The following is a 12,029-nucleotide window of genomic DNA, read 5'->3' on the forward strand; positions in this document are numbered from 1 at the left end:
TGGAAGTCAATGGGAGGAGAAAGATTAGACAGTAGCTGATAAGGCAGGAGGGACTGAGAAAAGATTTTTTAGCATAGGGCGGAGGCATATCTGAAGAGAGAGGCAAAGGAATCAGAGGAGAGACAGAAAGTGATTACAGATGCATGAGAGAAGAAAAAGAATGGCATGGGGGAGGTCAAGAGGTGACAGCAGATGAAAAAGAAAAGTGAATAGATAATTATCGTAATTATTTCAACATTTTCCTTTCCGGCCCTAGTACCCCCAGTTCATACATAACAATCTCAATCAGCACCTTATCATAGCAAATACAGATACACTGTGAAATTGTCTCTAAATTCAGAAAAAATATTTGTTAAGGGATTGTGCAAGTGGCATGTCTACAGAAAAGTTTAATAGTTTAAAAGTGAAATAAAAACTGTGATCGATATGATATTTCCTGCACATCTACAATTGATCCAGCCATTTCCCTTCTTCTGGGAGACAGGATTAGCTAGGAATGTCAGATCTTGAATACCACCTCACATATTAGAGGGTTAGAATGGAAAACCCTCATACATCCACATTATTATTTTTAAAGAACTTTCATGGACATCTTACAGAAACACATGGCTATAAAGCCGCTCTGATACTGGGGTGTTTTAATTATTGGTCTAGCCATCACTGCTCTTAGAATCTGTCTCCTGTGTTTGTGGTCATTTGCTTCTGTGTTTGAGGTGTGAAAATTATGTGTTCCATCACAGTGTAACCATAGTCACATATATCACTTGATTACATGGAGTGAGGAACAAGAAATTAATCACCCAAACTTATGGCCAAAGTCAGAGATCTGCCTTCTACAATTTCCCAAACTTCTTGAGTTTCCACCAGTTTTCCTTCATTTCTTGGCCTTCCAGTGTGCCTAGTCCCATGAAATACTACCCTCTCCTAACTAGAGAAGCTACCATCTTATCAATGGATACTTTTGTAAGGACATTATTTATCCTTTAAATCTGCAATGCTCCTTCTAACCAGAGGTACCAGTAAAGTATTAATGGTCTGATGGATGCACCAGTAGCAAACATACAAGCTATCTAGATCAGCTCCCACTTTGGTTTGGTGTTTGTCCTGATTTCCCAAGTCTGCTGAAGTATGTCTGCAGTTGCTGGCACGGTAGTGTGACACAACTCACTGTGTTTGTAACCAGAATGAACTGGTTACTGAAAAGGGCCTTTCTGTAGCATGAGAAGACAGCAAAGAGCTGACTACCCCAGCCAAACATCTTTCTCCTTCTTTTTTTTACTCTTCAATAAATCCATATTGACCAGATAACTCAGGCAAAGGTGTTCAGAGGTGGTCCCTCATCTCCTTCCTTTCCCAGACCCTGAGAAGTCTGTCCTGTGAGCATTACCATCTTTTGCTTTTCTGGAGTCTTATTACAGGCTGAAGTAGCTGGAAAACTGCTCCATGTTAGATCTTGTAAAAAATTAATCAAAGCCATGAATAAAAGGCACCACTAACAAACTTATCATTAGGTTCTAGTTAAGACTTTTGCTTTTGTGCTTTATTATGATGTCACCACCATCTCTCAGTAAATTGTTGCATACAGCAGGGAGAAAATTTAATTCTTGAACTTGTGTTATACCAATAAAATAAAAAATAGCAGGATCTTATTAAAGGGAATAAGGCAAAATGCCACATTTATTGTGAATGCAGAAAGAATCATAGTAAGCAGTTAGTTATAGCTATAACATTCCGTTCAATTTCATATTTATTCACACATTCATTCATACGCACACACACACAGGTTCTACAAAGTTGTTATCATAGTTACCAGCCTTAGAGTTGCTCATACCAAGCCACTGGCCAGGTAACCTGGACACGAGGAGGGAGCAGGGCCTTGTCAGATGCACATCTGATGCTCCTGGAAGTTGGTTTGCAGAATCAGACCGCAAAGTTCTCAGTTTCTAGAGTCCATTTTTATAGGAATTTCTTCCTATGCCAGTCTATGGGAATTGCTTTATCATGCTATTGCTGAATCAATCAGCAAATGGCACGTTCCTGACAGCTCCGTGCTGCCAGATGTTATCTTGTTCTTCGGTTCTCCCACCCTTGAGGCTGTTGGGTGGATTCCAGTCTGCCCTCCGGGGGGTCCTCTGGTTGTTTCCACTTGACGCCTTCTTCGGCTGATCGACACTGGATTCCCTGATCATTCATTTATTATAAGCATCCATCCACATACATCCTCTATCTCTATTTTAATCACAATTGTTAACAAAGCGAGATGAATACAACGAAAGAGCGGGGAGTCTCTGTGTGAGTTGTTGTTGTTACAAAGTATTGCTTTGAGAACAGACTCTGTCGTAGGATGTACTAACACAATTAGCAGCTTGCAAGTTTCACACAGAGGGGGAGAGAAACAGTAAAAATAAAAGACCAAAAACCAAGAGACCTTTTAGTTAGTAATACCCTGGAATTTAAACTATGGGGAATCAAACTCATTTGTGATTTTAATACAGAACTTCTTTAATATGATCCAGCATAACACTTGCATACACAAAAGCAATACTTAATGTACATGTAAGTGTACTGTTCATATTAACTGACTGTCTACAAATTCAGTGTATACTCTCATATAATTTTTGTACAGAACTCTCATTATAGTGCTCCTTCTAAAGCTGAATGATAGTTTAGGCTTTTAGTTGGTTACCAATAAAGTTTTTAAGTTTGTAGGCTATCTTACTACCCTCCCAGTTCGCAAGGTGTCTTCTTTCTACTGATGGCGAGAGTCAGGGAATTGTGCATCGGGCAAGTTAATTATATTCTGGCATCCTTTGCATCAACTGTGTGTTACTAGCCACTGAGCTTCCTCCCCAGCCGTCACCAGTGTCTCTAACAGCCCCTGAACCTGGAGTTGCAGTGTGTGATCTCTCTAGCTCTGCCTTGAAGGACAGTTGTTCCTCAGTAGTTCTTATGAAACTATGGTTGTGGTAGTAGAGTTTTCCATTGAATCTGAATGCCCCAACCTTGTGCAAAGTCCAGATTCGAATGTGGGTTTTCAGCCCCTTGTTTGGGAATGTTTTGACCTAATGTTTTGTTTTGAGCCCACTGTGACAGAATATACTCCTGTATTCACACCCTACACACTATTGTAATAATCTTTATACAAAGGATGCCTTGTAAGGTATCATTTCAAAACTCATAATTTGCTGGACAGTATTGTCCTGATAAAATATGTATGGTAACATTGTATGTGAAGTTATAAGAGTGCCCTGTATGGTGTATGTTCCAAACCCCACAGCCCTGCCCCAACAGAAGGCAAACAGGGCTGTCCTAATCAAAGGGGGGTGTGCTCTGCTTAATTTGCATTTAAGCATTAAACAGAGGCATCAAGCAGGAAGGGAAGATAAAGAGAGTTCATGCTTTCTGATGGTGTATTTCTCCAGTCGGGTAATGCTTTTCATGCATCTCTGTTAGTCCATTAGTAGTTTCCTTATAGCTGCTCCTACTTTATCACGAGACTAGCTATAGTACAATGAAAGTTATACAAGTTCAAATTCTGCTGATGTTTCAACTGTGCAGATTCCCAACAGGGAAACTTAAGTCCATTCTCCATAATCCATCTCTTGGATGTCATTCTTGGCAAACCTTGCTTTGGAACATTCAGTGATAGCAGTGGCTATTGTGTGTTACAGGATCTATTTCTCATTAATCAAAGTAGTAATTACCATCACAGAATATTTTTGTCAGCCCACTATAAACAAATCTACATCTAGGTTGTTGCAAGGTTGGTTGGGGGTTTAATTTATTTATGAAATGATATGTTATGTGCCCATCACCATAGTATTTAGGCACATTACATAGATTAAATGCAACTAGACAGTAAATCTACTGCCCTCAATAAACAGCATAAATAACCCCTTTCCTGTACTCCCTGAACTATAAAGAACCTAATTATGGTCCATAGTTAAGTATATGCTTAACCTAAGTGATGTGCCTTGCATTACATTCTAAAGGTTGGCAAAGTGGAGGTCTGGAAGGATCAATCTTCACAGTTGGGGCCCAGCTGCTAAAAATGCCCTGTTATAAACTTCAGTCAAACACATTCAGAGCCAAACCCTGTTCGCCTTACTCCAGAGAATAGTCTAATTATAGCCAACCAGATTACTCACTTGAGCAAAATTAACAGGATTTGTCCATTAGTGACTGTTAGAGAAAGTGCCTCAGAAGATCTCAGTTGGCACAGTGAGGGGCAGAGGAAGAGTTATGTTTTTTTAAGGTAAATAGGTCCCAAACCCTGTAGGGCTTTTTTCACAAATGATTAGTGGCATCTCTTCATGTCTGGCAGTCCTGACAGAACAATTCTTTGGAGTGTGTGAAGCAGCTACCTAGTCAGCAGGTAGCGGGCCTACTGGCAGACTAAGGGCCTGCTTACTGTGTGTTAATAAGGATGACAAAGTCTGGTCCTCTATTTTATGAAGCTACTTACCCACCATTCAAAGGAAATCTGCTTGATTGATACACTCCAGTTCCTGGTTACATCTTTTTGGCATAAGCTGAGATATCAGTAGTCACTTCTTTTTGGTGATCTGATTCTGCTCTGTGTATGTTCTTATAGCAGCCTCATCACCACAGTATCTCAGCACCTTCCAGTAGTGCATTAAGTGATGTGATTAACATCTGTCACATGTGGTTCATTTTCCCTCTCTCATTCTCTCTCTGGGGAAAATTTTTCGTGTCATGTTTTGTTTTGGTAGAGTTACTGAGTGTTTATATTAGAGCAGGCAAGGTTGAAGAAGTACACTTTGCACTTTAAGTGGGAGGTGGTGAGGTTTGTAGTGGTAGTTAGCACCTGTGGAAGTTTGTTCCACTCTAGGACTGGCCTCCAAGAAAGCATTGTTTCCTGCACAGATGAGGTTTACCCTTGTGGTAGAAAGTTCTATTGCGCCTGAGGAGTGGAGGTGTTGGGATTAGGACCAGGGTCAGAGTATTAGGTGATCTTTTACATATGCTGGGACCAGACCTTTGAGCACCTGAAAGATATTCAATGGGAAGCCAATGGACAGAGCAGAGGACAGGTATGCAATAGAAAGTCCATGATGAATGTCAGAGATCCTTTTCTGCATTGTCTATCCAAGTGATATTTTTAATTACTTTCTTTGAAGGCCTTTGGGAGCTAATAACAGAAACTATTGAAGATCATTTCCAAAGCATCATGTACTGTGTCCACACGTGTGGTCTCATACCAGATTATATCAGTCAGGCTTGGTACGTGCAAAAACAAAGCTAGACATTCTTTACACATTTGAGCATAGATTTTCCTTTGCTAGAAAAAGTGTCCTAAAGTCAAATGCCACAGGCTGGCCGTTTAGCAGTCTGGAGACTCTTAATCCATATTCACCCTGTAATTGAGTTACAGATTCCATTCCCATCATATTTTAGGGCTGGATGTTTGGTCACTAACCTTTGAAACTCTTTGAAAACATTTTGATGCTAGAATTCCCAGTAGCATCCCTGAGCCTTCAACACATCAAGAGGTTCATTGACCTTGCAGAAGAGGTGATAGGAATTGGACAGATAGTCGACAGCCCTGAGGAATACTGTACACTTTGTGCACTTTTTAGACAGGGCATGTCCAAAATTGCTAAAATGTTTTTAGGGACTGGCTCTAAACCTTCTGCTATTAGTGGTCTCCAGTATATGAAATTGCTAACAGAATCGGCCTCTGTTCCTCTCCCTCCCTCCTACCTTCCTTTATTCAATCTGAGATTTACATACTCTGCTCTGTTGGGCTGTGTTATCGGATTACAATCATGATCTCTGTTGAAATTCATAAGATATTTCCATACCCCAACCTAAATAGTCATTGACAATAGCATCCGCCCCTTACAGAACATTTAGGATTTAATGTTTATGTTTTAGTCACTCATCTAGAGCATGATTATGCCAAATATGTCAACAGAATGGAGTCTACGAAGTAGTAAAATAGCTCCTACCTCAAAATAATTGTCAGTCCCATTTTAGCTTTTTTATTTTTTAAAAGAATTGCTTCAAATATTGGTTGCTGAGCAAGTTTCCACTCTATATGATATCCAGCGAGATGCTTCAGGCAGAGAGTTGAATCATTTAAAACCTTCCATATTGATCCACCACTGGTTCCTTTGCTAGATGTATATTATTGTATACTTTTGCAACTGACTGTTATATTGCCCTAACTGTGCAATGCCCAACCTTTCACTAGATTCTGGTGGACAAAGGTGCACCGCCTGGTGGCAATTTATGTTAAAGTCCAATTTGTGGCATTTCCCATTATGAGCATGCCAGAGTGCATTTATCTTCAAGGTGCAAATATGTGCCATTGTTGAATGTTAGTTTAGAGTTTCTGTACCCGAGTTTGTGCAATCTGTCTAGAATTACATTAGAGTAATTGTTAAAGCTTATTACATGGAAGACAGGAGAATTGTCAGTCTGATATCTGGATATATGAACTAGGTGTGGTGTGGCTTGCAGGTTTAGTTGTGCAAACAGCTCTTCCTCTTCGATTGTCACAGCCCCAACCCAGTGGGTGATGATATAGACAAACTTATTTGAAGAAATGTGATTGGTATATATTGTAGGATCTCTCTATAACTACCTCGCAACTGTCTTGATTTTTATTTTTAGTGTCAGTAATCACATTAATCTCCTTTGCACTGATGGTGGGCATTTGCCTCATTTATTTTCCCAATAAATACATTTTTGCTGTTCTCTGCCTACAGACAGTTTTGGTTTTTTTCGGTTTAACCTAGGATGTTTGAAGCTATCTTGTGTGTACTGTATATCTTCCACTCTGTCTGATGCTTTAAGTTTTTGTAGCTATGATTATTATTATTATTTATTTTGCTTGTTTACTGCCATGGCTTCATTATAATTTGTGCCTAAGACTAGACTGTTTCTAATAAGTTCATCTGTAGACAAGGGTAGGTGGTATAGGGTAGAGGGTATATTAGGATGAGGGTAGGTGATGCAGTTGTGTTAGTATTGGTCTGTAATTGCTGTTTCATTTTGATCACATGTTGTAATTTAGAAAAGATGCATTCTCATTTCTTTTAGATAGCATGTGTTTTTCAGAAGTGATTAAGATTTCTGTTATATCTTGGCAGCCTTAATTGTTAATGGCATGTTAAAATGCAGGCCTGGCCCATTGCTATGTTCAATGTGGCCAATCTGATTGCCAAATCTTGTTTTTAATCCAGTAAGATCCAGATCCAGTAAGTAGCAGAATACGGACCCTAGACTTCAGGAAAGCAGACTTCAACTCCCTCAGGAAACTGATGGGTAGGATCCCCTGGGGGAATAACATGAGGGGGAAAGGAGTCCAGGAGAGCTGGCTGTATTTCAAAGAATACCTATTGAGGTTACAGGACAAACTGTCCCGATGTGTCGAAAGAATAGTAAATATGGCAGGCGACCAGCTTGGTTTAACGGTGAAATCCTTGCGGATCTTAAACATAAAAAAGAAGCTTACAAGAAGTGGAAGATTGGACAGATGACCAGGGAAGAGTATAAAAATATTGCTCGGGCATGTAGGAATGAAATCAGGAGGGCCAAATCACAACTGGAGCTGCAGCTAGCAAGAGATGTTAAGAGTAACAAGAAGGGTTTCTTCAGCTATGTTGGCAACAAGAAGAAAGCCAAGGAAAGTGTGGGCCCCTTACTGAATGAGGGAGGCAACCTAGTGACAGAGGATGTGGAAAAAGCTAATGTACTCAATGCTTTCTTTGCCTCTGTCTTCACGAACAAGGTCAGCTCCCAGACTGCTGCGCTGGGCAACACAGCATGGGGAGTAGGTGGCCAGCCCTCTGTGGAGAAAGAGGTGGTTAGGGACTATTTAGAAAAGCTGCACATGCACAAGTCCATGGAGCCGGATGCGTTGCATCCGAGAGTGCTAAAGGAATTGGCGGCTGTGATTGCAGAGCCATTGGCCATTATCTTTGAAAACTCGTGGCAAATGGGGGAAGTCCCGGATGACTGGAAAAAGGCTAATGTAGTGCCAATCTTTAAAAAAGGGAAGAAGGAGGATCCTGGGAACTACAGGCCAGTCAGCCTCACCTCAGTCCCCGGAAAAATCATGGAGCAGGTCCTCAAGGAATCTATCCTGAAGCACTTACATGAGAGGAAAGTGATCAGGAACAGTCAGCATGGATTCACCAAGGGAAGGTCATGCTTGACTAATCTAATCACCTTCTATGTTGAGATTACTGGTTCTGTGGATGAAGGGAAAGCAGGGGATGTGTTGTTTCTTGACTTTAGCAAAGCTTTTGACACGGTCTCCCACAGTATTCTTGTCAGCAAGTTAAAGAAGTATGGGCTGGATGAATGCACTATAAGGTGGGTAGAAAGTTGGCTAGATTGTCGGGCTCAACGGGTAGTGATCAATGGCTCCATGTCTAGTTGGCACCCAGTATCAAGTGGAGTGCCCCAAGGGTCGGTCCTGGGGCCGGTTTTGTTCAATATCTTCATAAATGATCTGGAGGATGGTGTGGATTGCACTCTCAGCAAATTTGCAGATGACACTAAACTAGGAGGAGTGGTAGATACGGTGGCAGGTAGGGATAGGATACAGAGGGACCTAGACAAATTGGAGGATTAGGCCAAAAGAAATCTGATGAGGTTCAACAAGGATAAGTGCAGGGTCCTGCACTTAGGACAGAAGAATCCAATGCACTGCTACAGACTAGGGACCGAATGGCTAGGCAGCAGTTCTGCGGAAAAGGACCTAGGGGTGACAGTGGACGAGAAGCTGGATATGAGTCAACAGTCTGCCCTTGTTGCCAAGAAGGCCAACGGCATTTTGGGATGTATAAGTAGGGGCATAGCCAGCAGATCGAGGGACATGATCGTTCCCCTCTATTCGACATTGGTGAGACCTCATCTGGAGTACTGTGTCCAGTTTTGGGCCCCACACTACAAGAAGGATGTGGATAAATTGGAGACAGTCCAGCAAAGGGCAACAAAATTGATTAGGGGTCTGGAACACATGACTTATGAGGAGGGGCTGAGGGAACTGGGATTGTTTAGTCTGCAGAAGAGAAGAATGAGGGGGGATTTGATAGCTGCTTTCAACTACCTGAGAGGTGGTTACAAAGAGGATAGTTCTAGACTATTGTCAGTGGTAGAAGATGACAGAACAAGGAGTAATGTTCTCAAGTTGCAGTGGGGGAGGTTTAGGTTGGATATTAGGAAAAACTTTTTCACTAGGAGGGTGGTGAAACACTGGAACGCGTTACATAGGGAGGTGGTAGAATCTCCTTCCTTAGAAGTTTTTAAGGTCAGGCTTGACAAAGCTTTGGCTGGGATGATTTAGTTGGGGATTGGTCCTGCTTTGAGTGGGGGGTTGGACTATGATGACCTCCTGAGGTCCCATCCAACCCTGATATTCTATGATTTACAAGTACTTCATAATTGATCACAATGTCAGAAGAAGCTCCATTTTCCACAGATGTGTCCATTCATCTGCATTGCTGCAGAGAATAGAATGTTGCTCATAACCATTGCTGAAGTCACTAAAACCCTGACCTTCAGAGTAGTGCAATGGGAGTGTCAGGATCGGGCCCCAAATGGCTATCCACAAACCTATTTCTGACACCATATTAAGTGGAGTAAGGAGGAAACATTCTTCAGCGCTATAACAAATGTATTTATATCACACACTTAACAATATTAGATAATATTGTATGCCAGTAAATGATGCTTTGGGTATTAACTGTCTATCTACAAATACTACATAAAAGGGATCGAATTTGGCCAGCTTGCAGCAGTTCTGCCAGTTGGTACTTTTCCCTAGTGACTATAGCTTGTGCTTCAGAATCTAACTCCAATTTTTAACCTTTATGATTGTGGCAATAACCTTAAAAATGTAAAGCAAATGTAACAATGCAGGGATAACTATCTGATTTTGCAGGCAGGCTGAAGTAACTGGTCTAAGAAAGGTGTCAGTGACCGTATTTGTTGCAAAAGTATGTTAACTCTGAAGCCTAATTGTAACCATTTAAATGTCTACATTTTTGTTTAAAGCATGAAAGAGACATGAGGAATGACTGTTTGCTATAGCCTTATTGGTCCCAGGATATTAGAGAGACAAGATGGGTGAGATAATATCTTTAACTAGACCAGCTTCTGGTGGTGAGAGAGACAAGCTTTCGAACTTACACTGAGCTCTTTTTCAGGTCTGGGAAACATGCATCACAGCGAAATACAAGATGGAACAGACTGTTTAGCATAAGTAGTTAACATATATTGTAAGAGACCATTCAAGGTGAAGTGGGCAATTAACACCTCTGAAGTAATAGGACTAAAGAAGGTTAGTGGGTTATAGATTGTTGTAATGAACTATAAATGCAGTCCTTTACTGAGTCCATGATCTTTATTGTCTAACAAAGTTACAAATTTAAGCTCCCAGGCTTCTTTTTTAAAGGTGTTATGCAGGTTTCCTTTGAGGACAAGAACTGAGAGGTCAGGTATGGACATGGGGAGTAGATGGCCAGCCCTCTGTGGAGAAAGAGGTGGTTAGGGACTATTTAGAAAAGCTGGACGTGCACAAGTCCATGGGGCCGGACAAGTTGCATCCGAGAGTGCTAAAGGAATTGGCAGCTGTGATTGCAGAGCCATTGGCCATTATCTTTGAAAACTCGTGGCGAACGGGGGAAGTCTCAGATGACTGGAAAAAGGCTAATGTAGTGCCAGTCTTTAAAAAAGGGAAGAAGGAGGATCCTGGGAACTACAGGCCAGTCAGCCTCACCTCAGTCCCCGGAAAAATCATGGAGCAGGTCCTCAAGGAATCAATTCTGAAGCACTTACATGAGAGGAAAGTGATCAGGAACAGTCAGCATGGATTCACCAAGGGAAGGTCATGCCTGACTAATCTAATCGCCTTCTATGATGAGATTACTGGTTCTGTGGATGAAGGGAAAGCAGGGGATGTGTTGTTTCTTGACTTTAGCAAAGCTTTTGACACGGTCTCCCACAGTATTCTTGTCAGCAAGTTAAAGAAGTATGGGCTGGATGAATGCACTATAAGGTGGGTAGAAAGTTGGCTAGATTGTCTGGCTCAACGGGTAGTGATCAATGGCTCCATGTCTAGTTGGCAGCCGGTGTCAAGTGGAGTGCCCCAAGGGTCGGTCCTGGGGCCGGTTTTGTTCTATATCTTCATAAATGATCTGGAGGATGGTGTGGATTGCACTCTCAGCAAATTTGCGGATGATACTAAAGTTGGAGGAGTGGTAGATACGCTGGAGGGTAGGGATAGGATACAGAGGGACCTAGACAAATTGGAGGATTGGGCCAAAAGAAATCTGATGAGGTTCAACAAGGATAAGTGCAGGGTCCTGCACTTAGGATGGAAGAATCCAATGCACAGCTACAGACTAGGGACCGAATGGCTAGGCAGCAGTTCTGCGGAAAAGGACCTAGGGGTGACAGTGGACGAGAAGCTGGATATGAGTCAGCAGTGTGCCCTTGTTGCCAAGAAGGCCAACGGCATTTTGGGATGTATAAGTAGGGGCATAGCGAGCAGATCGAGGGACATGATCGTTCCCCTCTATTCGACATTGGTGAGGCCTCATCTGGAGTACTGTGTCCAGTTTTGGGCCCCACACTACAAGAAGGATGTGGATAAATTGGAGAGAGTCCAGCGAAGGGCAACAAAATTGATTAGGGGTCTGGAACACATGACTTATGAGGAGAGGCTGAGGGAACTGGGATTGTTTAGTCTGCAGAAGAGAAGAATGAGGGGGGATTTGATAGCTGCTTTCAACTACCTGAGAGGTGGTTCCAGAGAGGATGGTTCTAGACTATTCTCAGTGGTAGAAGATGACAGGACAAGGAATAATGGTCTCAAGTTGCAGTGGAGGAGGTTTAGGTTGGATATTAGGAAAATCTTTTTCGCTAGGAGGGTGGTGAAACACTGGAATGCGTTACCTAGGGAGGTGGTAGAATCTCCTTCCTTAGAAGTTTTTAAGGTCAGGCTTGACAAAGCTTTGGCTGGGATGATTTAATTGGGGATTGGTCCTGCT

At 41.9% G+C, this 12,029-nt stretch overlaps 1 protein-coding gene and 1 pseudogene across 1 annotated transcript in view; one reads left to right on the forward strand and one right to left on the reverse strand.

The window, feature by feature from the left end:
- The window catches only part of KCNQ5 (potassium voltage-gated channel subfamily Q member 5), a 531,162-nt gene that overhangs the window by 420,983 nt on the left and 98,150 nt on the right, over positions 1-12,029 (forward strand). The window lies entirely within an intron of this gene.
- LOC140908201 (mpv17-like protein 2 pseudogene) lies at positions 693-1,258 on the reverse strand (annotated as a pseudogene).

This window comes from Lepidochelys kempii, chromosome 3 (assembly GCF_965140285.1).
Source record: "Lepidochelys kempii isolate rLepKem1 chromosome 3, rLepKem1.hap1, whole genome shotgun sequence".
NCBI classification, from domain to species: domain Eukaryota; kingdom Metazoa; phylum Chordata; order Testudines; family Cheloniidae; genus Lepidochelys; species Lepidochelys kempii.